Source organism: Suncus etruscus, chromosome 15, assembly GCF_024139225.1.
Source record: "Suncus etruscus isolate mSunEtr1 chromosome 15, mSunEtr1.pri.cur, whole genome shotgun sequence".
Lineage (NCBI taxonomy): Eukaryota > Metazoa > Chordata > Mammalia > Eulipotyphla > Soricidae > Suncus > Suncus etruscus.
In genome coordinates this window covers 41,691,274-41,713,378 of record NC_064862.1, presented here as the reverse complement: position 1 = coordinate 41,713,378, position 22,105 = coordinate 41,691,274, and the positions used below count along the sequence as shown (strand labels likewise).

At 41.0% G+C, this 22,105-nt stretch overlaps 1 non-coding gene across 1 annotated transcript; it reads left to right on the top strand.

Annotated features, from left to right (window-relative positions):
• Positions 1-21,644: 21,644 nt before the first annotated feature.
• Positions 21,645-21,808, top strand: LOC126031762 (U1 spliceosomal RNA). Its single transcript, XR_007503591.1, has one exon. It is a non-coding gene; the product is annotated as a U1 spliceosomal RNA (small nuclear RNA).
• The last annotated feature ends 297 nt before the right edge of the window (positions 21,809-22,105 follow it).

Here is a 22,105-nt window from a genome sequence, read left to right as displayed (position 1 = left end):
ATTCCAAGATGATAGTGCTCCCATGTCATTGGTTTTGGAAGTTTTGTGAATAGAAACAGATAATAATAGTATAAATAACACAGATATTCATCAGATAATGGCTAAGAAAATTAGAAAATGTAAAAGAAAGAAAATTAAACAAAAATAAAGTATGAAAAAGTAGGGCCCGGAGAGATAGCACAGCGGCGTTTGCCCTGCAAGCAGCCGATCCAGGACCAAAGGTGGTTGGTTCGAATCCCGGTGTCCCATATGGTCCCCTGTGCCTGCCAGGAGCTATTTCTGAGCAGATAGCCAGAAGAAACCCCTGAGCACCACCGGGTGTGGCCCAAAAACCAAAAAAAAAAGAAAAAAGAAATGGGAATTTGAAAGAAAGTAACAATTATAGAAGGTAGGAAAAGGCAGTTTTAGCATTTGTATAATGCTGAAACAGAAATTCACAGCTAAGAGCAGAACAAATTTAAAAACTATAAGCCAAGAATATTTTTCTGAGGTTTATCAAAAACTAGAAACTAAGGGCCTGAGAGATCTGAGACATATCACAAAGGTGGGACATTTGCCTTGCATGTGACTGACTTGAGAGGAACCCTGTTTGATTCCTGGCATCCCATATGATCCCCCAAGCTGGCTGGGGCAATTTCTGAGTGCAAAGCCAGGAGTGACACCTGAGCACCACTGAGTGTGGCCCAAAGACCAATCAATCAATAAATAAATAAAATTTAAAAAAAAAACTTGAAACTAGGGACTGGTAATGTGGCTCAGAAGTAAAATATCTTGCATATGCAAGGCCCTGAATTCAGTTCTTAGTACCACATGTCCACCAGAGCACTGTCAGATATGAAGACATCCAAGAATTACCCGCTGTAACCTCTACAATAATTGAAAAAAATTGAAACCACACAAAAATTAAAAATAAACTGGGCCCGGAGAGACAGCACAGCGGTGTTTGCCTTGCAAGCAGCCGATCTAGGACCAAAGGTGGTTGGTTCGAATCCCAGTGTCCCATAGGGTCCCCCGTGCCTGCCAGGAGCTATTTCTGAGCAGACAGCCAGAAGTAACCCCTGAGCACTGCTGGGTGTGGCCCAAAAACAAACAAAAAAAAAAAAAAAACAAAAAAAAATTAAAAATAAACTAAAGAAAAACAATACCAAATATATTCTCATAACATTTCTAGACTTTAAAGAAAAATTATGAAAATCCCTTGGACATCCATATAGAAATATAAATGTACATTTTGCAGGGCTTGAGAGAGTCACTTGTTTTTAGTTTTGCATTTTGGGCCATACTCATAGGTACTCAGGGCTTACTCTTAGCTCTGTGCTCAGGAATCACTCCTAGTGGGTTAGGGGACCATATGGGTGCCAGAGATTGAGCCCAGGTCAGCCACATGCAAGTTAAGTGCCTTACCCACTGTACTATCACTCTGGTCCAAGATAAATGTTCTTTTTTATTTTTTTTTAAGATAAATGTTCTGGATTAGGGAAGAAAAATCAGAGTAAGGACTGGAGAAGATAGCTCAAGTGGTAGAGTACATGCTTAACATGTGAAAACCTGGGTTTAATTCTTAGCATTACATGCCTCGAGAACTATGGGATGTGGCTCTGGTGACCTCAAAATCTATCTCACCTCCCTTAATCTGCATTATTTTGATATCACTTATAAGCTGCCTACCTTAGTGTCTATTAATGAATTACAAATTATCCCAAAACCCAAAGTCTTAGCACAACATCTTATTATGTACATAGACTGGATTCTATGAGGCAAGAATTTGGGCAAGATGCAATGTAATGTTTGTCTCAAATCAAATGTCTGAGGCCTTAACAAGGAAAACTAGAAGGCTGAGGGTGAACCAACAGCTTACATCTGCAATCATCTGATTATTTCTTCACTCATGTATATGGCATTTGGGTTCAGCTAATACAAGGACTAACATTGTGGGCTAGAGTCTCCATATGGTCTCTCTGTCTCTCTGTGTGATGTAGCTTCTTCATAACATGACAGGAAGAGGAACAACTGACTCCTCACTTAACCTCAGAGATCCAAAAGAATTGTCCCAGCAGACAAGACAAAACTATAACGCCTTTTGTCCCCAACCTCAATAATTGTACAGTGTCACTTCCCCCATCCGTTAGTGATCAAAGTAACACAAATTCTATCAAGAGGAAAGACCTATTTATTAACAGGAAAAAAATTAAATAATTTTGCAGCCATGTTCTGCCACATTGCCTGAAATGTATTCTCAATATGAACCTACTCTTTCCATGTCTGTTACCAATTGCCTGTTGAAAGACTAGATTGACTCCTTATTGTTCTTCTGTCGTCTTAAGAATGTTTAGCTCTATCTCCCCACCCTTCACTATCTGAATACTCAGCTGCTCCACTATATATCAAGAGTCTTCGCTTGATATAAGATCCTGAGTCTACAAGATGGAGAACACCATGTTTCCCTCTGTAGAGCAGGGCCTCTAAATCTGTCAACAGCCCCTCCTCCATGATGGATGACTCATCTCCAATTTATAACCTGGTCCCTGTTAATCTTCCATAACTTCTTGTCAGGACTTCTTAAAGGAATGAAATATTTTTCTGAATACTGAAAATACCACAAAAACACAACAGAAGAGTTATTAAACAAGTTCACAGTGGCTTCTTCACAATACGATTTGATTGAAAATTGAACAATGAAAATTAATGCCAGACTGAACTGAGTAGTTATTTTCCTAAATGGAAAGAAATTCTTCTCCTTCTACCATCAAAGCCCCTAAAAATGCCACCGAGATTGTTGAATAACACTAACTTGAGACAGGAAACCATATGACTGGAAATCCAGCTGCCCCTGGTTTATTCATATTTACACCCACAAATTCACCCTTTGGCCTAAGCATGCTTGACTCAAGAGAAATGTTCCATGTGACTGGGTACCTAGTACCAGATTTTAGAAGCTTCATAACTGACTGACAATATTTCCCTTGAAGTAAACCTAAAGCTGACTATGGAATTGTGTAAAATAATTGGACAGAGAGAAACAAAGACTGTATCCGATCCAGAGATCAAAATAAAGCGGAAGAAAGAAAGAGAAGATCCAGAACCCAATTCAGACCTCAAACACAGGCTAGGACATGGCTTGGGTTGTCTGGAAACAGTTCCCAGACAGAAACCTCAGTGTGATGAATCAGTTTCCTTGGACAGTGAGGGGATAAAGAGTCTGTTTTGGGGACAGAGAGCATTTATTCTAAAAATGGCTGTGAGAACTGGACAGGGGCAGAGGTATGGGAATGTAAACTATGTGGTGGGGAAAGCCACCATGAATTCCCAGTCTAGATACTGAGATCACAATGCCCAAGTCTGAGCAAACTATCTCAGAGAAAGGGTGTGTTTAGAAGAAGTTCATTGAGCCTGACTCTGAAAGAAATGATTGAGAGACCAAAATCAACTATTGCAGACAAGTCTTGATAAATTACAGTGAGGATAAAACAGAAGTGTCGACAAAAGGTGATCTCAGTAGAAGCAAAAGTCAAAGCAAAGCAAAGCAAAAATCATATTTCATTGTGGAGATGCGATAAACAATATCCATCCCTTTAAAAAGTAAAAGTTCCTGATTATAAGTTCTCCTTATCGAAAGTACTGCGATTGCACTGAATATAAAGCAATATTTAAATACTCAGAACTAACATTTGTAATCATAATAATAATAGTAATAATAATAAATTAAGGCTGATAACAGATATCTTTTGTCCAGACAATCAAAAGAGCAACAACTCTGAGCCAACTGGGTTCTACTTTTATACTTATAAATGAAGACAACTTTCCTCCTTTACTCCCTCCAACCCTCCAAGGTAGACCCCAATCTTTTATGAGCAATCCTACAAATGCAAGTTCATTTTAGGCTGCAGGTACTAAAACTAAACCACTTTTTTTTTAGTAGCAAGTATATTTGTAAAAATTATTGCATTACCAATGAACTCATTAGAGCAATAGCAGAAAGTTTAGTAAGCTCTTCTTTTTTTTTTTTAAGATAAGAGTTAAAGAAATACAGTAAAAAAATAAAGGGGGGGGTGAGAGTGGCAATTGTTGCTGTTTGCATAGGCCTAACAAAATAGGGGGGAAATAGAAAGAAAAAGCCTTGGTCTAAAGAGTCCTTACCTTACAAGGAGACCTTACCCCTGAAGTATTCTGGCATAAGACCAACTCTGGGCTCCAGGCATACTAGGCTTTCCTACCCCTGAGTCATTCTTTGTGATCCCAGTAGAATTTTTTTCACACAACCGATGTTGTTGGTGTCACTTTCTTTGTAAGGATTTTCTTACTAAGCAAATAGCTTATGTTGCATTTTTGAACTTCAGATCACAACATTTTTACCTATATTTTCTCAACTGTTTCTCACCAAAAATTCCGGTTAGAGCATATAGCACAATTTGGTCTGATAATAGAGGAGCATCCTGAACCAGCAGCTCTGCTGTCTCCTCAGAGAAAGTGACAAAACACACCTCCTCCTCCATGACCTTGCTCTGATCTAGGGTCTCCTTGGCCTTTCAGGGGCCTTTATGACCATAAGAATGTAAGAGCCACTTCTTTTGGGGGGGCACATTCGGCAACTACAAATAGGTTTGTAATCATTATTCTTAAAGAAAGATATGAATTAAAAAATAATTATATATATATTTATATATATATAAATATATATATAAATATATATATATATATATATATAACTGTGAAAGACCTGTAATTCACATTGGTCACAATAAAAAAATAAGAAAAAATTACTCCTGGCAGGCTCAGGGGATCATATGGGATACCAGGGATCAAACCCAGGTTGGTATGCAAGGTAAATGCCCTACCTTCTGTGCTATTGCTCCATCCCCTGTAGGTGCTATTTAAATGAACTGGAGGAACCATAGAGCAGATCTAAAAAATATGGGTCTCCAGGTATAGAGAAATGGAGTGGAAGCCACCAAAGCTGGAAAGGCAGCACCAGAAACACTAAGAGGCATAAGAGAAGGTCTAAGATGAGTCTTGATTACAAGGTAGGATCAGAGAGTCAATAGGGTAGACACCTTGGCCCCAGGAGTAGTCCTATGGAGCTGGAATATTGAATATTCCATCCCTTGAGAAAGATCAACATCCTATGGGTGTTTCCAAGTCCTGCCACCTCTTTGTCCATTGCTTAGCCACAATAAACTCTTGTAAGCCCTGATAGGTCTCTAGAATCCCTCCATAGATTGGAGGAAGAGCTCTCACTCATGCTCTTGATACAGATATCAAGATACCCTGAAACCATCCCAGTTCAGGGAGCCAGTGGAGAGGACACCTCTTCGGCAGCACTAGCACTGTTTCTTCTTTACTAATATGCTGTTAGGGCCCAAAGAAGCTATCAGGACTTACCAGCATCTCAGTGTGATGCTGATGCCAGTTCTCTGACTCTGTATCCTGACTGTTTTGTTATTCTATTATCCTGTTCCAAGGGCAACTCCTTGGGGGTCTCTGGTTATTTATTTGTAAAAATAAAGGAGGATCTGTGCCCTCTCCAGCCCTGTTTCCCTGGACTCATGGTTCCAGCGTGGGGCCTGAATAGAAAGGTCAGCCTTCTCACTGCTTTTCTCCTATTTGAGGGGCTCCTCCCTTTTTCTCTTCTCACAGGCTTTCTTTGTCCCTATCCTGAGCCTGTTCTATGAGGTGAGATGCCACCTCTTCATAACGAAGTCCTTTTAATACTGAAAAAAAAAAAAAGTAAGCTCTTTGCTTGGAAAGAGTCCCAGACAACCCAGTCTCACACAGAGCTCCCCGGAAGCTGGAAGAGCTTTTCTGTGCACCCCAGGTGCAGCCAACCAAAGCAGACGTGCTTTGGAGAAGAGGGGCGACTTTGTGACCAGACAGAGGAGCCCTCTTCTATATTAGCTTGTGAAAGTAGCAGCTGTTTTATGTTCCTCTGTCCAGGAAACTAGTGAACAACTCAGACAGAATTCAGAGAAAAGCAACAAAGATGATTAATGAGCTAGAAAAGCAAGTGACGGCCTTGGGGAAACATATTGGCAGAACTGGATGGGTATCACGATGTGAAAAGGAACCAGCCACACACAGAGAGAGGAACCATTTAGCTGGGCCCCAGGGTATATTAGGACTATAGGAGTAATGGGGATCAAATGAAGAGAAAAGGAAAAAGTAAGCTGAATAGCAGGAACAAATTCCTCATGCAGGAACCCCCTGGGGCAACAGTGAAGAGCACATTGCTCTTGTTTGTGTCATGGCAGGCCAGAACAGGCCTTGGAGAATGGAGATCCAGGCAAGGATGGAAAAACCACATAAAGAGGACTTAGAGTCCCCAAGGCCCTGAAGAGCAGAAGTCCCACATCTATAGCCCTGGGGAGAATTGGAATCTTTGGGCAAGGATACCTGGTTAAGCAAGATAGCAAGAGCTAACAAGCAACCAGCACCTCAATTTCTTCTGAGCTGACTTCTCTCCAGGATCCAGCTCACTGGATGGTCACTGTGATTGATGTGACAATTAAACCTCCCCTTGGGAACAAGTCTTCCTTTCTTGGTCCACTGAAGTCACTGGAACCCATTAGAGAAGTTTCATCCCTGTTGGTGAATAAATTGCTGCCTTAGTCATGCTACGTAGCTCTTAAACAACAGAGTGTTTTTAATTCCCTTAGACTCTGAAGCATGTATGCAAACACTGATCTGAGAACAGCCTTTGTTCCTATTGTTTTGGGGCACACAATCTCTCAATCTCTGCTTTCCTGTAACAGGCTGCTAGGGCTCTTGGTGCCTCATAGTGAAATGACTATGAGAAAGGCCAGAGACCTATGTTTTGGAGACTGTTTGTGATCTGTGTCCTGGCCCTGGGTCCACAAAATTTATTTCTGCAGCAGTCTCTGACCCTAGGCCCCTTGGCCCTTCATCCTACACTTGATCTTCCGTAGCTACTGCTCCACCTGTTGCTGTTTTATCATAGTCAGTAGAAGTGCCAGGCCCACACAGACCCACCACTGAGCTACAGTTGTCTCCACCCACCAATCCCCTCTCAATTGTCAGACTGAACTGGAAAGAACTTGTCAGGCAGAACTATTAAAGTAAGAAACTGAGCCTGAGAAATAGTACAGGGGCAAGGCGCTTGCTTTGAGTACACCTGACTCCAGTTTCTTCCCCTATCACCCAATATAGTCCTCCAACCACCAACAGGGGTCATTTTTTGAGCAAGAGCCAGGAATAGTAGTTGAGCACCATGTATAAATAAAACATAAATAAAATAAATAAATGCAAAGTCTAGGCCAAAGCAAGCATCACATATGGTCCTCTAAGCCCCATCAGGAATGATAACTGAGTGCAGAGCCACGATTAAGGGATGATCATTATTGGCCATAAACACACACACACACACACACACACACACACCAAAAGATTATTAAAAGTAAAAGTCAACAGAACCATGAGGAAGGCTCATGTTATTAAATATTGTTCTTGAATACAGAAAAGCCTTATAAGGACACCTTACGGAGACCTGGATTCATTTCTCTTGACAGAACTACCAATATGTTGCTGCCCATCTAAGAAGATGTGCTGGGTAGGAATGATGGTGCTCCAAGCCAGGAGATATTTACTCAAAGTCCTCTAGAATCTTTAGAAATTAGTCCCATTTCAGAGAAGCTTGTAGCATTCTGGAGGACATATTTCTTTGTGTATCACATCCTAAGCAGAGGCAGAAGATTTAAATAATTTTGCATGAAGAAAATGTGCAAATATTCCAACTTTCCTGTATTCAACAAAAGCTTACTTGATGAACATTTGTTTTTCATTAATTAGAGCATAATTCAGTGCAAATGACAAAATTTCAAGGCCTGGGTATTGAAGAAATATGCCAAAGAGCACATACTGTGTTAAGTGCCCAAGCCAAGTTTTAAAACCACTCAACCCTGTCTTCCTCCAAAGCTTTGACTTTCGCAATGTCCCAGGCTCTGCAATTAGTCCAACAAAATGCTTGTTTCCAGCACCGTGGACAAAAGCTCCCTCAGATGCAGAGATTGTCTGAGAGAGTCATGTTTATCAGCATTCTTAGTGGCAACTAGCTTAAGAAAAAAATAATAAATCAATAAATGAATTGGTACATTGCAGAAAAGTCTGAAAACAAATCATTATCATGGCTGGGCTTTGCTCTGCTCTCAAGAATCTGCCTGCTTTAAGACTGCTCTGCTTTGCCTATTTGGTGTTATGCTTAGGATTTTCCTCCAAGGAAGGAAAGTAGTGCAGGTAATCCCAAATTCACTTTCTCACTGAGGGTCCCAGAGGAAAAAAGATCTCGTAAAAAAAAAAAAAAAGCTTGAGTTAGGGCTCACAGAGCCAGTTTGCATCAACATGTTCATCTCTTAACTGTTCACTAGGTTCAGAAGGGTGGAATGTACTGAAGGACAGATTATCCTGGGCCAGGGAAGAGGATGGGAAAGTTAAAGAAAATTCAGGGTACAGACCAGAGTAGGACTAGAGAGATAGATCAACTGATTGAAGACACATTTTGCATGCACAGAGGCCCAGACTGTATCCCGTCACCACCAGCACAGTCTGGAGTTACTCCTGAGTACCCCAGAAATCCTTGGAATTGCCTGGCCTGGATAGCATTGCATCCTCCTGCCCTCATATTGAACAAAAAGTCTGGATGGTCAAAAATCTCCATGAATGGGGGCCGGAGAGATAGTACAACGATAGGGTGTTTGCCTTGCATGCAGAAAAACAGTGGTTTGAATCCCGGCATCCCATATGGTCCCCTAAGCCTGCTGGGGGCGATTTCTGAGCATAGAGCCAGGAGTGGCCCCTGAATGCTGCCGGGTATGACCCCCCCACAAAAAAAAAAAAAAAAACTCCATGATTGGGTTCAGAGAGAGTACAGCCAGTAGGGCACTTACCTTGCATGCAACTGACCCCAGTTTGTTCCCCAGCATCCTATATGGCATATGGTCCTCTGAGCACTGCCAGGAGTGATCTCTGAGTACTAAGCCAGGAATAATCCCTGAGCCAATATTGCCAGGCGTGGCCCCAAAACAATAAAAATAATCACCAGAATAGAGCGCGCACACACACACACACACACACACACACACACACACACACACACACACACACACACACACAAACACAGACACACACAGTACTAAGTAAATCCTAAGCATAAACACATGGCTGGCCTTGCCCACCTTTCCTGCATCTGCCTCAATCTTTCTCCATTGCCTCTCCTTTTTATTTCCTTGTCCAAGGGCATCCAGCTCCCTCAGCCTTTCTCTTGTTTTTTGACCTCCATAGGCTGAGAGAAGAAACCATCTTCTTTAGATTCCACCAGATCCAGGACTGGCCACGACCACAGTCTTCTCACAGCAGCTCACTGTCGAGGATTTATTTTCTGTCTCCCCCACAAAGCTGAGTTTTTTTTAAAGTAAAGACTACATCTGTCTTTCAAAGCACCCAGCACCAGGCAAGTGCTGAATGTACAGGCACAAAGGAAAATAGGCCTTTGAAGAGATGGAGGCAATCAGTATGTGTTTGGTACATTGCTTATGTTAGTGTCAATTAGAGGAAGATAAATACATCAGATATTTTCTTAAATTTTAAAATATAATTTTTTAGGCAGACCAGATGGGAAGCCGGGGATCAAACTGAGGTCAGTCCTGGGCAGCCGCATGCAAGGCAAACACCCTACCGCTGTGCTATAATTCCAGCCCCTAGAAATAGCTTTTGGTTGGTGTAACAGAGATTAAATTGATCACCTTGGGTATATCCCAGTATCCCATATAGCTCTGAGCCCTCCAGAACCAATCCCTGAGAAAAGAGCCAAGAGTAAACCCTGAGCACTGATGGGTATGTGTGATCCAAAAACAATCACTCATCAATTGATTACATTTAATTTTGCCCTTTGTAACTGTGGTTTACAATTCTGTTAATGGTAGGGCATCATGCATAAATCAACACCACACCCTCCACCAGAGTATCCACTTCTCTTTATCATTGTCCCACTGTCCCCCACCCTATACTATTTCCCTCCAGCATAGACCCTGCTGGTATGCTTCAAGAAAAAAGTTATCAGGGGCCGGAGAGATAGCATGAAAGTAAGGCATTTGCCTTGCATGCAGATGGTCGGTGGTTCAAATCCCGGCATCCCATATAATCCCCCAAGTCTGCCAGGAGCGATTTTTTTGATGGTTGAAAAAATATTTTTTATTTTATTTTATAATAATAATTTTTATTTTGACCAAAGTGGCTTACATATCTTTTACAGTAATATTGAATTGACATTGAATGAATGACATTGAATCAGGGGAATTCCCACCACCAAAGTTGTCCTCCCTCCACTCCCGTTCCCAGCATGCATCCCATATCCCCTTCCCTTACCCCCTGGGGCTGCTAGTATAAGTGGTCCCCTCTCTGTCTAGCTTGTTGTAGATTGGGTATCAATTCTGATGTCGTTGGCTTTGGATTTGGTGTGTAAGTCTGATTATTGATCATTTTTTATTACTACTTAGTGATCATACAACTGTTTGGTTTTGGTACCCTCCAATATTTCCCCTCAGTAACCCCTGAGCGCCCCCGGGTGTGACCCAAAAACCAAAAAAAAAAAAAAGTTTTCAGTTTCTGTTTTCTTTGGGCATTTTTTTTTTATTCCCCTACTATGTTTCTTTATATCCGAAGTGAGAGATTATTCTGTGTCCGCTCCTCTCCTTCTGAATAACTTCACTGCACATGATATTCTCCAAATCCATCCATCTAGCAGGAAATTTCATCATAATTTCATCTTTTCCTATAGTCCTAAGTAATAATCCATGTAAATATGTGTCACAGTTTTTTATTGATTAACCTGTTCGTGGATACTTGGGTTATTTTCAGATTTTGGCTATTGAAAATAGTCCTGCAATGAACATAGGAGTGAAATATATTCAGTAGGGTTATGTCCATTTTTGTGGTGCACTGTGGACTGCTGACAGCAATATGACTAAAATTTTCTTGCCTCACTGATGATCACAAACAGCAGAACTCATATAATAGAGCTGCCAGAATTGACCTTTTTGCATGTTGGTCATGTATGATTTGAACTCAGGACCATATATTTGCAAAACAAGTGTTTCTCAGCCTTTTTATTTTATTGTTAAATTATCTTTATTTAAACACCGTGATTACAGATATGATTGTAGTTGTATGATTACAGTCATGTAAAGAACACCCCCCTTCATCAGTGCAGGATTCCCACCACCAATTTCCCAGATCTCCCTCCACCCCACCCCACCCCACCCACACCTGTACTCGAGACAGGCTTTCTATTTCCCTCATTCATTCACATTGTTATGATAGTTTTTAGTGTAGTTATTTCTCTAACTGCACTCATCACTCTATGTGATGAGATTCATGTCATGAGCTAAACCTTCCAGCCCTCATCTCTCTTGTCTCTGAGAATTATTGCAAAAATGTCTTTGATTTTTCTTAAAACCCATAGATGAGTGAAACTATTCTGCATCTATCTCTCTCCCTCTGAATTATTTCACTCAGCATAATAGATTCCATGTACATCCATGTATAGGAAAATTTCATGACTTCATCTCTCCTGATGGCTGCATAATATTCCATTGTGTATATGGACCACAGTTTCTTTAGCCACTCATCTGTTGAAGGGCATCTGGGTTGTTTCCAGAGTCTGGCTATTGTATATAGTGTAATCTTTTTCTTACCATGATTTTCTTCTAACCTTGTTTTCTTCCTGTGACCCCCTATCCTGTCCTACCAGTTGGCCTCCTAGTCCTATGCTATAGCCTTCATACATGTGATTTTTACCTGTATTTCACTCTTTTTTTTTTTTTTGGGCCACACCCGGTAACGCTCAGGGGTTACTCCTGGCTATGCGCTCAGAAGTTGCTCCTGGCTTGGGGGACCATATGGGACACCGGGGGATCGAACCTCGGTCCGTCCAAGGCTAGCGCAGGCAAGGCAGACACCTTACCTTTAGCGCCACCGCCCGGCCCTGTATTTCACTCTTAAAATAATTTTATGTACTCCTAGGAGGAGATTATGATCCATGGTTGAGAAATTCTTCCTTAAGCTTTTGTGCTATTCCACTATATCAGGTTTTACCCTATATTTAATGTTTAATGTTGATATAATCAGCAATTGTTTTTAAAGAGATTTGAACTACAGTAAACAAATAAAAACATTTTTCACATTTGTTAACATCTTTAACAACAGGGGCCAGAGAGATGGCATAGAGGTAAGGCATTTGCCTTGCATACAGGACGGTGGTTCGAATCCCAGCATCCCATAAGGTCCCCCAAGCTTGCCAAGAGCGATTTCTGAGCATAAAGCCAGGAGGAACCCCTGAGTGCTGCTGGGTGTGACCCAAAAAACAAACAAAAACAAAAACATCTTTAACAACAAATCATCATATATTTTATTAACCTTCATATGCCCCTTACTTAAATTAACCTTTGTTGATATTTCTAACCCCTGCCCACCCCAATACTATTATTTTGGGGATATAGAGTTTTTTAAGATGTAATTAAGTTAAAATCACACAATGAAAGTGGTCTTCAATATAATATGACTTATGGTCTCATAAAAAGTGGAGATTAGGATCCTAAGAGATAATCATGTGAGGACAAAGGCAGAAGATAGACAATGACAAACCCAGGAAATAAATCCATTTGCTGGCAGCTTGATCTTTCTAGCCTCTTTACCTGTGAGAAATTGAAGGAATATTCTGTCTACAGAATAATCTGGAATTCTGGGCAAACTAACAGATAGCTGTGTTCCCTGACACTAAGACAATCCTGAGTATCCAGGATTGTCCAATAGTTTTCCCTTTTGTTGAAGAGATTTTCCTTGATCCACTTCACATTTTTTGCTCTTTTATCAAAAATTAACTTATTGGGACCAGAATGATAGCACAGCAGTATGGTGTTTGCTTTGCACACGGCTGACCTGGGATGGACCCGGTTCGATCCCCAGCATCCCATATTATCCCCCCAAGCCTATAAAGAGATTCCTGAGCGCAAAGCCAGGAGTAACCTCCAAGAGCCATCAGGTGTGGCCAAAAACAAACAAACAAAAAAAAATTAACTTCTCAGTTACCTGGAAATCTGTCTCAGGATATTTAGTTCTATTCCACTGATCTTAGAGTCCGTCTTTATTCCAATATCATGACATTATAATTACTACCACTTTGTTGTACAATTTGAAGGTGGGAGGGTGATGCCCCCATCTTCTTTCCCCAGGTATTGTTTTAGCTATTCGTGGAGGTTTATTGCCATATGGGTTTCAGAAGTGTTTGGTCTATTTCTTTGAAAAACTTCCTGGGTATCCTTATAGGAACTTGCATTGAATCTGTACAATACTTTGGAAGTGTTACCATTTTAATTATGTCAATCCTCCCAATCCATGAGCAAGAAATATGTTTCCACTTCCACATGTTCTCTTTTATTTCTTGAAGAAATGTTTTCTAGATTTCATTGTATATGTCTCTTACCTGTTTAGTAAGGCTAATTGTTACTAGGATAATTTAGGCTAATTCTGAGGTGCTTAATTTTCTGAGGCACAACTATGAATGGAATTGTTGTTTATTTATTTATTTATTTATTTATTTATTTGGTTTTGGGGCCAAACCTGCAGGTACTCAGGGATTACTCCTGGCTCTGCACTCAGGAATCACTCCTGGAGGGCTCAGGAAACCTTATGGGAAACCTGGGGATTAAACCCAGGTCAAGCAAGGCAAATAAATACCCTGCCCACTGTGCTATCATTTTGGCCTAGAATTGCTTTTTAAATATCTCTCTTTCCTCTTTCATTATCTGTATATAGAAAAGGGATGGATTTTTGCATATTGACTTTGAGGCTTGCCACTTTACTAAATAGAGCTGTTGTTTTTAGTAGCTTTTGTGAGAGTCTTTAAAATATTCTAGAGTATTATGTCATCCACAAATAGTGAGAGCTTGACTTCTTCCCTTCCCATCTTGATACCCTTGATATATTTTCCTTCCTTATTTGCTATATGGCAAGTATTTTCAGTACTATATTGAATAGAAGGGGGAGAGTGGGTCACCTTATCTTGAGTCTGATCTTAGAGGGAAGGCTTTTACTTTTTCCCCATTGAGTAAAATACTTGCTGTGACCTTGTGGTAAATGGCTTTTTATTGAGAAAAGTCTTTCAGTTCCCATTTTGTTGAGAGTTTTTAATCATAAATGGTGCTTGATCTTGTCAAATGCTTTCTCCGCATTTGTTATTATCATATGAGTTTTGTTCTTTTATTGATATGGTATGTTGGATGACTTGCATATGTTAACAATCCTTGCATCATCCCCAACATGAATCCTACTTGATTATGGTGTATGATCTTCTTGATAAATTGTTAGATTCTTGTTGCTGGTATTTAATTGAGGATCTTTGCACCTGTGCTCATCAAAAATATTGGCCTATAATTCTTTCTTTCTCTCCTCTCTCTCTTTCTCTCTCTTCTCTCTCTCTTTTTCTCTCTCTCCTCTCTCTCTCCTCTCTCTCTCTCTCTCTCTCTCTCTCTCTCTCTCGCTCGCTCGCTTCTGCTTTAAGTATCAGGGCGATATTTGCTTCATGGAAAATATTTGGAAGTGTTTCTGTTTGTTTCTTCAATTTCCTGGAAGAGCCTGAAAAGGATTGGTTTTAGGTCCTCTTTTAAGGTTTGGAAGGCTCACCACTATACCACCAATGCCACTATTCTCCTTAAAGGTTTGATAGAATTCACTAGTGAAATCATCTGGGCCTGAGCTCTTGTTTTGGAGAAGTTTTCTGTTACCATTTCAACTTCTTTAATAGTGATAGGTCTATTGCGGGATTCCAACTCATTTTAGTTCAATCTTGGGTGGTTATAGGAGTCCAAAATTTATCAATTTCTTCTAGGTTCTCTTGTTTTGTGGTATTGAGGTTCTCAAAGTAATCTTGGATGATCCTTTGAATTTCTCTGGTGTCTGTTGTGATATCCCCTCTTTTATTTCTTATTCAGTTTTTGTTTGTTTGTTTTGTTGTTTGTTTGGGTTTTGGGGTCACACCCGGCAGCACTCAGGGGTTACTCCTGGCTCTATGCTCAGAAATCTCTCCTGGCAAGCTCGGGGGACCATATGGGATGTCAGGATTCAAACCACCGTTCCTCTGCATGCAAGGCAAATGCCTTACCTCCATGCTATCTCTCCAGCTCAATATTTGGACTTGTATGGGACATTTCCAGTCCATTAGTTTCTGCTCTAACTTTTATTATTTTTTTTACTTCTGTATACTTTCAGGTCCTTTTCCTAATCCTCTTTTTTTTTTTTTAATCAAGCTGTGCAGTTGCTATTTATGTGGGCCTTGTCATCCTTCCCAATGAATATTTGCAGAGCTATATACTTTACTCTTAACACTGCTTTTGATGTGTTCTGCAAATTCTGGTTCTGCCAAAATTGAGAATAAATAAGGTGTGATAATTTATAATAAGTTGTTTTATGGACACTTGGCATTGGGCGGACTTACCATGAAGGGAGTGGTTAAGCCATAAGCAGCAATACTCGGGAGCTTTACTGGTCTTGTGCTCAAGTGTGACTCCTCGAAGCACTTAAGACACCATACTCAATTCCAGGCATTCAAACCAGAGTCTTGGCCTACACCAAAGACACAAGCAAACCTAACCTTCTGTATTAGCTTTCTGGCACCATCTTTACAGACACTTTTTTTTTTTTTTTTTTTTTTGGTCAGGAGTGTCTCCTGTACAAAACGTGAGTAACACACTATAAGAATCCTTTTATAAGGACAGCTAGCCATAGGACCCTGGGCTGACCACTTTGTCCAGGAGAGCATGATTCCCCCCACACCAGGCGGGTCTTCAGGGCCACGCCTGGTTAATCGGGCCTTGGGGGGAGGGGGTGAGAAATTCCTCCCTAGGCATCCAAAAACTACAGAGGCTCGGCTGGGCCCAGAACACTCCGAATGCCAGGATTTCTTGGTGTGTTTGCCTGGTATGTTGGGGGCTCTGGGCAGGACAGCTAGCCATAGGACCCCTGGGCTGACCACTTAGTCCAGGTGAACAAGATTCCCCCCACACCAGGCCGGTCTTCAGGGCCACGCCTGGTTAATCGGGCCCTGGGGGGAGGGGTGAGAAATTCCTCCCTAGGCATCCAAAAACCACAGAGGCTCGGCTGGGACCAGAACACTCCACATGCCAGGATTTCGTGGGCTTTTGACTGGTATGATGGGGGCTCTGGGCAGGACAGCTAGCCATAGGACCCTGGGCTGACCACTTTGTCCAGGAGAGCATGATTCCCCCCACACCAGGCGGGTCTTCAGGGCCACGCCTGGTTAATTGGGCCTTGGGGGGAGGGGGTGAGAAATTCCTTCCTAGGCATCCAAAAACTACAGAACCGCGCGGGGACTTACATTTCATGTATTCAGAATATTCCTTATTCTTATGTTATGTTTTCCGTATACAGAATGTTTATTTTGTATTCTCCCCTTTCCCACACCCCTACAAAGCTCTTTTTTACTCTTTAACTCTCTAACCCCTTCTCAAACATCACTAACCTAGTTTACTCTTTTTAACTTCAGTAGTGTAGAATCGTAATCACAGTCCAAAGCTGTGCATTGTGTGTGACAACCCCAAACTGTTTCAAGATACATAAAATGGACACGTATTTCTTTAGAATATTTTGTGTTTTTTTCTCTGACAGCTATAATTCTTACTAAATGTTGTCTTATACAGTGATGATTCTAACCACTTTTTATCTTCTCTTTTTGAGCTGTTTAACAAGGAATTTTGGTGGAAGAGTCCCCCAGTTTAATGCTTATGATTGAATCATGTCAATGGAATCATTGTAATTGTTCTTATGGCCCCCACATGTGCCAATAACACCATGTGGCATTGCTTCTTATTTGCATAGGCACATTAAAATGGGAAAATAGTATAAATACAAATAAAATCCTATCTAATAGAGATTGGAACACACAAACCTTGTAGTGCAAAGGGACCTTACACCCTGAACATTGACATAACGACCTGGCACAGACCTCAGAAGAAAGGGCATATTCCATTCTCCCCTGAACCGAGGAAAGCCATCCACGAAACATCCAGGCTGGTCTATAACATCACCTGGAAGCAATCCTCTACCACGGAAGACCTACACTGCTCAGACTTCGACCTGCTCAAAAGAGACTTCCCTTAACACTGAGAAGACTTAACAACAACAACGACCTGCTTACAGGACAGGGCTCCCTGCATTGCCCTTTGATTGTGAGGTGAAAGGAGAGGATGCTCCACGTCCTGACTTCAATGTAAGATATGCAGATTCCAGGATCTTTAATACAGAAACATGATACCAACAACAGAGACTGTGTGAAAAATAAAAGTGTGTTGGCACTACAGACAATGTATTGGATTGGACAATCTAGCTTGCCTGGAGCCTAGACTTGGTCTTGTGCCAGGAAACTTCAGGGGTCTGGTCTCTTTGTACTTAGGCCAAGGTTATTTCTTTCCATGTCCCTCATATTTTGGTGGGCCTATGCAAACAACAATTGCCACTCTAACACCATTCTTACTGTGCTCCTTTGACTCTAATCCTTAAAAAGAACTCACTTAAAATTTGAGGTTAACTTAAGCTAATATGCATGTATATGGAAATGTAAGAAAATACTATGCCTGTAATGTTTAAGGAGTTACATAAGTTTTATGGCTTTAGATTGCCTTGTGTACTGTTAAGAAATATTATAATGTGTTACAATCTGGGGACTTGAGGGACAAAGTAATTGTACATGGATTCTGTCTTATTTATCTTAATGTTCTTTGGCTGAAATTTCAAAGTTAATATATCAGCAAGGGGACTTCTGAGAATTATGTTATGGGTGATTGTCCTTCCACTGTAACTTTACCTTGTCCTCTTACTTTGCACCCTTGTTCTCATAATTAAAAATAAAAATTAAAAAAAAAAAAAAGAATCCTTTTATAAAAGTCTCATCAAAGTCATACAAGATGAGGATAAATAACTAGCTGTAAGATGAGAAAAATCTCAGAATTGGTAGAACTCATCAGAAATAAGGCCTCATGGTAGCAAAGCCAGGGCAGAGCCCTAGCAAGGAGGCCTTCAAAGCTTGGGTTCTTAAATATGGTGAACCATTGCTTTCCCTGTGTTTTCTTTGGGTGTCCAAAGAATGCCACACCTCACAGTTATCTCAGAAAAAGAGCTTGAAGTTCAAAATAAAGTTTGCTTCTGATATTAGATGCTATAAATACCACAAATAATACTTGAGTCATTCCAGCATTGTAAACTAAAAAACACCTTCTAAACAGAACAGACCATTAGTGCACTGAAATTGAATTTGACAATGAACTTCTCTAGGGATGCCTTACTTAATTGACTCCTTTTGTTTACTTGATCCAAAAGTCTGCTTCAAGGTCACAAGGAGAATTCCTTGAAATCTATAACAGGCAGCTGCTAGGTGTCAGGTACACAGCTGGTATTCATCATTCTCTTCTTTCACTGTGAATTTCCTTTAAATCTAGACCTCACTAGTAATCCATGACCTGATTAGACATAGAGATTTTTTTTAATTCTTTATAGTATTTTAACTAGCATTATGCCATTTTCAGAATATTTTCACATACCAGGTTTCACTTTTCTATCAGTATTAAGTATGAGTTCAATTGTATCAATCAGAATGTTGTCTGCTTGGGAAGAATTTAAAAGATATTTTTTATTGGGATAGAGATGTTTCTCAGCAAAAAAAAAGGTCCTGGGTTTGATTCCTGATGTTGCCAAAATGCAAAGCAAAGACACTGCTTATCAAAAAAAAAAAAAAAAAAAAAAAAAGGGGCCGGAGAGATAGCATGGAGGTAAGGCGTTTGCCTCTCATGCAAAAGGTCATCGGTTCGAATCCCGGCGTCCCATATGGTCTCCTGTGCTTGCCAGGAGTGACTTCTGAGCATGGAGCCAGGAGTAACTCCTGAGAACTGCCGGGTGAGACCCAAAAACCAAAAAAAAAAAAAATAAGGGCCGGGCGGTGGCGCTCGAGGTAAGGTGCCTGCCTTACCTGCGCTAGCCTAGGAGACGGACCGCGGTTCGATCCCCCGGCGTCCCATATGGTCCCCCAAGCCAGGAGCGACTTCTGAGCGCATAGCCAGGAGTAACCCCTGAGCGTCACCGGGTGTGGCCCAAAAAAAAAAAAAAAAAAAAAAAAGACACTGCTTATTTAATTAGCATCTGCCAAAATACAGAGTGCTTTAAAAAAAAACTGACAAAAATCTGTGAAGTTATTTTTTATAAGATCAGCAAAACAGTGAACACAATTAGAAACTTTAGAAACTCAATGGAAGTTGGAGAGAGAATGCAGCCATCCTGAACTCAATCACCAGCACTTTGTATAGACCTCCACTCTCTGCCAGAAATGAGTTGTAAACACAGAACCATGAGAAAGTCCTAAGCACAGATGGGTGGGAAGTGGGGAGGAGGAGGAAGAAGAAGAAGACCTAAAAGCAAAAACAAAAATCTATTGAAAAAAATTTAAGTAATTAAATTATTCCTAATAAGTAGTTTCTAACCTCAGTATGTACCTCCTGCTGCCTGATTTCAGGCATGAAAGAACTTAATGAAGGGGAATGACTAAAGGAGAAACTTTAAAGAAGGCCCAAGTTTCCGGTTAAAGAACCAAAAAAGGAGAGCCACGGGGAAAAAGAACATAATGAAGGGGCAACAGTGATTGTACAATGGAAAGATGTACAAAGATGTCTAAATCTGGGCCCGGAGAGATAGCACAGCGGCGTTTGCCTTGCAAGCAGCCGATCCAGGACCAAAGGTGGTTGGTTCGAATCCCGGTGTCCCATATGGTCCCCTGTGCCTGCCAGGAGCTATTTCTGAGCAGACAGCCAGGAGTAACCCCTGAGCACCGCTGGGTGTGGCCCAAAAACCAAAAAATAAAAAAAAAAAAAAGATGTCTATATTTAATCCCTGGCATCCCATGTGGTCCCCTATGCACCACTGAGAGTGATTCCTGAGTGTAGAGTTCAGAGCATTGCTGAGTGTAGCCCAAAACCAAAAAGAAAAATAAAGATATATTGAATCGATGCAATGGAGGATCTTGAAAAATGGCACACTAAAGTGGTAAAGTGGTAAATAAACTTACATAAAGCAAAGATGTAAATTTATATTTGCTTATCTAGAAAATACCAATCAGTTTAAACTCACAGGAATATGTACCACACCTCAGAATTAAAGTGCTTCAAACCCAAAGGCAAAAAATATATATATATATCCCTAAGACCAAGAAAACTAACATTGCATACAGATAAATACTTTGCCTTCAAAGAAGCCTGAATTTCTCATCAGGATCCATGAAGGTTAGAGGGAAGGATCATAATATGTGTTAATGCTGAAAGAAGACCGTCACACTAGAAATCTGTATTTAGCAAAAATATCCTTCCAAAGGAAGGGAAAAATAAAAGACACTCTTAATTGCAGGAAAACTGTAATTCAGTAACTGCCATCCTATCTAAGAATATTGCTAGTGAAAGTCTTTTGGAAATAAGGGAAATGATCTCTTCCTGGAGGAAATTTGCAGTATTAAAAATGACAAGGAATGGCCCAGAAAGATAAATCAAAGGGCTAGAGTATATGTTATGCATATAATAGTCCAGGTTTGGTCCCCACCAGCACATAACCCCAAGCACCTCCAGATTTAGACCTGGAAGATCCCAAACATCTAGGTGTGACTCCATTTGCCCACACATAGCCATACCAACTATAATGAGGATAACTTAAGTATTGCTTTGGAAGCTCTCTCAAATTAAATTTTACAATGTATGAAAATGCTAATTGAAATTATCAAAAGATAATGCAAATAGATTAAAGAGCTATAGTTCATGCCTGTAACTCCACCCTGGATTTAGGTGTACATACCTGAGACCTGCCCTTTTCTGGGAGGGGTCTTGGGAACTGGATATTAGGTGTAACCTTACCTGCAAGACCCCTCCCATTCCGGGGAGTGGTCTTGGAAGGTTATAAAAAGCCTTTGACCCAGGGGATCAGGGTCTTTGCCCTTTTGGCCTTTGGTGGGCTCTCCCCTTTTGGTCTTTGACCAGCATGGAGGTCAAAGGAAGATGGCTGGAAGGAGTTAAGATGCAGGGCTAGATAAGAATGGCTGAATGCTTGAAAGGTTAGGATAGAGACCACACATGTGGTGGATAGGGTATGAATAAAGTTGATGCTTCCTGATGCCTGCCTGTGAGTGAGTTCAATACCCGTCGCTTTCCTGAACCCCAGACCCGCCAATTGATGGGGGATGAAGCCACATGGCCGGGGCCTAAGGACAAAGGCCTCCATCCTTCACCATCCTGCCCCATCTTTAATTATTTGATTCTACAATGCCTTGCTTGCATGAGGCCCTGATACCACATGAGTTCTTATACCCCACTTGATGTATAAAGACCTTCAGCACCACATGGTCCAATCTGCATCATGTTACTGAGCACTGAACTGTCAGCTCCAGAGTCAGACCAAGTACCTGGGTGTACTTGGGTGTGGGACCCAGGAGCCCTGAGTATTGCTTAGTAGGCCCATAATTAATTCATTAATTATTCAAGTTCTAATATGGAGCAATTTAGAAATACACATTTTGTTTAACTTTAAAAATAAATTATATAATACTTGCCTGACAGGGGAGATACCACGATCATGAAGGTGGTTTTCCCAGGGTTAGGCTTATCCATTGCACTCCGGATGAGCTGACCCCTGCGATTTCCCCAAATGTGGGAAACTCGGCTGCATAATTTGTGGTAATGGGGGACTGCTCTCGTGCTCTTCCCTGGGGAAAAAATTATTATTTTGTTTTGTTTTTTTAATATGGGGAGACTACACCCTGTGGTGTTGAGAACTTATTGTTGATTTTGTGCTAGGTACCATATCTGATGTCTAGTTCACTGCCACTGGCCCTTGTAGTCATAAGGGGATCATATTTGATGCAGAGATACAAAGAGGTAGATAGATTTTCCTGCTTTCCTGCCTGAGGCAGCTAAGAAGAAACAGCAAACTTCAATGTGACGCTAAGGGGTTACTTCTAGCTATGCTCTCAGAAATCGCTCCTGGCTTGAGGGACCATATGGGA